The sequence below is a fragment of the Galeopterus variegatus genome, unplaced genomic scaffold (assembly GCF_000696425.1).
Source record: "Galeopterus variegatus unplaced genomic scaffold, G_variegatus-3.0.2 Scaffold5518, whole genome shotgun sequence".
NCBI classification, from domain to species: domain Eukaryota; kingdom Metazoa; phylum Chordata; class Mammalia; order Dermoptera; family Cynocephalidae; genus Galeopterus; species Galeopterus variegatus.
This window is the reverse complement of record NW_007731629.1, coordinates 1-4,138: the sequence shown is the minus strand read 5'-3', so window position 1 is coordinate 4,138 and position 4,138 is coordinate 1. Positions and strand designations below refer to the sequence as shown.

The 4,138-nt window shown below is 34.8% G+C and overlaps 1 long non-coding RNA gene across 3 annotated transcripts in view; it reads right to left on the bottom strand.

The window, feature by feature from the left end:
- LOC103604979 overlaps positions 1-3,362 on the bottom strand; it is an 8,519-nt gene extending 5,157 nt beyond the window's left edge. For 2 of the 3 annotated variants that reach the window (XR_551758.1, XR_551757.1), the window contains exon 1: positions 1,459-3,349. This is a non-coding gene — a long non-coding RNA (uncharacterized LOC103604979). Of the gene's footprint in view, positions 1-1,458 lie in introns of all 3 variants that reach the window. The other variant, XR_551759.1, reaches the window with a different exon arrangement.
- Between the last annotated feature and the right edge of the window lie 776 nt (positions 3,363-4,138).

The following is a 4,138-nucleotide window of genomic DNA, read 5'->3' as shown; positions in this document are numbered from 1 at the left end:
CAAGATGGTGCCTTATTTGTTTTAGTTCCATTATTTTTCTATTTTATACATGGGCCCATCAAAAGTTCATGGAAAAATAGAATTGAAAGAATACAAATCTTTCCATAAACTTCTGAAGTACCCTTGAATATAGTCATCTTCAAGGAGGTATTAAGAAACCTAAAACATGTTGTGAAACTAGGCTTTTGAACCTAGAACTGTTTGCAAGTTATGTCTTTGAGTATTTATATATCTATAAATCATTATAAACAGCTTTGCAGAGTTGATGTATTTGAATTGAGTTTTAAGTATGAAGTCTAAAGTCAGAAATTTAGTGGTAGTTAATTGCTGACACAAATATGGAATTATGCAGCCCCGTTGAGACTCTGAGCTGTGATCTACTAAGAAAGGAAAAGATTTAAGGATAAATCATTTGTCCGAAACCATGGTTTCCTGGGTGACAGATTACTACAGAGGAAATCACTAGTGCCTACTGCTTCTCAACTTAAATAGAAAGATCTCCTTTGTTATATTAGTTATTTCCTAATGCTAAGCAGCACATGCTAAAATTTTCAAATACAGTCATGTGCTGCATTAATGATGTTTCAGTCAATGACAGACTGCATATATGACAGTGGTCAGGGCAGTAGGCTATACCATACAGCCTAAGTGTGTAGTAGGCTGTACTATCTAGGTTTGTGTAAGTACACTTGACGATGTTCATGCAACAAGGAAATCACCTAATGACACATTTCTCAGAACATATCCACATGAAGTGACATCCGACTGTACTGCCAAAATGTGGAAGGTATATAATCCATCTTTAAGTATTTTCTTCTGCATCTCACCTTTTAATTATGCTAAATGCTTATGACATCTTTGTTTTAACTCTAACATTAAAAAAAAAAATCACTCATAAATACATTTAAGTTTCCAGTGTTAAAAATTATGAAAAGTGCATCCCAAATCAAACCACAACTATAGTGTAAAAAGCTAAAGATAAGTTTGGGATGAGGCTCAACTTGGGGGAAAGGGTAAGAAACTTCTAGATTTGGCACTACATATTGCTATTCTATTAGGTCAATTACTTTACCTATATTTTTTCACTTTAATCTATAAAATAGAGCTAAAGTTACTTATTTCTCTCTCACCTTATATAATACTCCATTTTCCATTCAACAGACACATCAATAGTCTAAAATGTAACAGAGTTATATAAAAGTCCTAAGAAGTTTCCAGGAATTTATACTTTAGTAGGAAAAATCAAGCAGTTTGAATTATTCAAATATAAGTAAAGCATTTTAATCAGTTGGGAAAAAGTACAAACACAAGGCATGTAATAAAGGTGATACTTGTTTAGATGTACATCATTTGGAAAGTTTAACCATACTAAAACAAAAAGTTATATGATACCAAATTAAAGCTATATATGCTATAAAAGTAGGTGGTTTATTCAGGTTGTAAGAAAAGAACACTTACCTCTACCAAATCCATGTCCTTAAGAGTCAGTCCTGTTTTCTTCAGTGCCCCATTGATAGCAGGGACAGGACCTATATAAGAATAAAGGTCTTATATAGGAATAAATACCATCTTGTATTTATTTATCAGCACCGCACTCTCCCGAGTGAGCCACAGGCCGGCCCTTGTATTTATTTATGTATCAAACGTTTCCTTTACTTAACAGGTCAGTAAAGAAGAAATGATGTGACAGAGTTATGAGTAGCCACAAATCCTGCTACCCTGACAGCACATATTAAATGATGTGACAATAAATAGAAAATGGGAACAATGTGAAGAGCAGTTTATCAGTCAAATTGTAGATGAGAGACTTACCATTAATGGCTCTAAGATTTCAGACAGCCGAAGGAATCATATATGGGATTTTACAGTCAGTTATAGATCACAATTGATGTCAAACAGCAAGGCAGACTAAGTGCTCTCCTGGGATACAAACCACATGCATTCACGGACAGAAGTGATTGTGGCTACACTGAATTTTCAGGCCCATTTGGATAAACGGCAAGAAAGAGCAGCAGCATTTCTGCATGGGTACAGCAACATGAGAAGCTATGAGGCACTTTAAGGAAAGATATCTGAAATAAGGAGGTGTTTACAACAGTAGACAGAGAATTTAAACCATATCTCAAGAAATGCAAATACACCTAATAAGACTTTTGAAATAAACTTTAGCTCCCAGACTTCTGATGACCACCAATGTCAACTTAATACAGCTTGTAATTTTTAAGTAAATTGATATTCTTTTCCAAAAGGTAAAAAATCTGTCTAGAGAAGATTATCTACTTCTCTATTTGTTTCTTAGAGAATGACACTGACATAAATGTCTACAAAGCAAAATACATGATATGTTCTGTTGAATTCAAGTAGTCAAACATTCTGCAACAAGTTTCACAAATATACCTAAGGTAAAATGGGAAATCAGTCTTTATAAGAAAAGCATAATGAAATCTAAATATAATGTTAATTTACTTTGTTACCCAGTTAAAATGCTCTTTGAACAACAGTCTGATCAGGATTATCCAGTTAATGTTTTTGAATTTAAAGTGCCAGTTCCGAGTGGCCACTGATTTAATACAGACTATAATTCCAGATTCTCTTTGTATGTTAAAGGCATGAAAATGGGATGGGTAGTCAATAGTAAAGCATTAGTTATCCAGCATGGTCAGGGGATGAAGTGTCCTACGGTGGTGAAAGAGAGACAGAATGAAAAGCTATGGCGCTAAGACACACTTCCCTGTCTTCATGAACAACACAGCAGACCTGCCTCAATATGGTCATGTTAACTTAGAATCATTGCGGTCAGTTGTAACAACATTACACCAGGCCATAACCTCATTTTTAAAAAACTCTTCCCAGACCACTCAGTTATTTACTGAGACTCAAAAAGATTTAGTATTCTTGTTAGGAAAGGAGATCTTATTTCTAGTCCTGGCCCCTGCTCCTAATAACTACACTACTTTGGGTACCTCTCTGAGCTTCAAGCTTCTCATCAAAAGTACTCTGAATTGGTTTTTAACCTTTTTCCTTTCAAGTACTGGAATTCTTTCTACAAACGAAGCCCAATAGTAGATAGAGCCAGAGCTACTCCAGCTGAAGAGGCTCAAAGCTCCACCTACCAACTTACACCACTGCCACCCCTGAGGAATTCCAGCACAATCTTTCTATGATTGTGTACTTCCTCAGAGCCATTACCATTCTCTTCAAGTCCTGACTTACCCCATTTTTCTGGTCTTCAGCTATTTTGCAGGGCTAAGGATTACCATATATATGCTAGATAACTGTAGAACTGAGGAACCACCATTCTCATAAATTGGATTAACAAATCAGTCCCAATTAGATACTCGGTAACCAATTCAGCATGCTTATTCATGTAGTTATCTTGTTTAATCCCACACTACAAGTGTCAGACAAGCTTCTAGGTGAAGGAGGCAACTGACATTGTGGGACACTGGCATGTATAGCTCTGTTCAATTGCTAAGGAAAAAAGAATCCTACAATGGCATTCATTGTACTTTAGGGTAAACACCCAGGCCTAGGAATAGAAGGAAGGAAAACTACATTTTCTTTGCTTACTGGTTATGCTTGTCTATCACAACCTATTAAATGAAGTTAAACTAAAAAGAGAACTATAAAATACCTACTTATCTATATCAGATAAATTTGGTTGATCATCAAAAGTCCACAGGAAAAAAAATTCTATTCTTAGGCTCCACTCTGGACCTACTGAAACAAAATCTTGGGGAAGTAGGGTTATGGGTGGATTCTCATGATGATCTGGGGTTGGGAACCACTGCTCTAGATACCAAAATGATAAATGCCACACTAATATCTAGAAGTTTAATTTTTTTTTTTTACATAAAAGGGAGTTTATTATATTGTGATGCACTTTACTTATTTATTTTTAAGTAGGGTTATGGGTGGATTCTCATGATCATCTGGGGTTGGGAACCACTGCTCTAGATACCAAAATGATAAATGCCACACTAATATCTAGAAGTTTAATTTTTTTTTTTTTTACATAAAAGGGAGTTTATTATATTGTGATGCACTTTACTTATTTATTTTTTTGTGTGCTGAAAATCTGATTTTTTTTTTCGTTAAATTTTTATTTTGTCAATATACAATGTATATGATTATTATG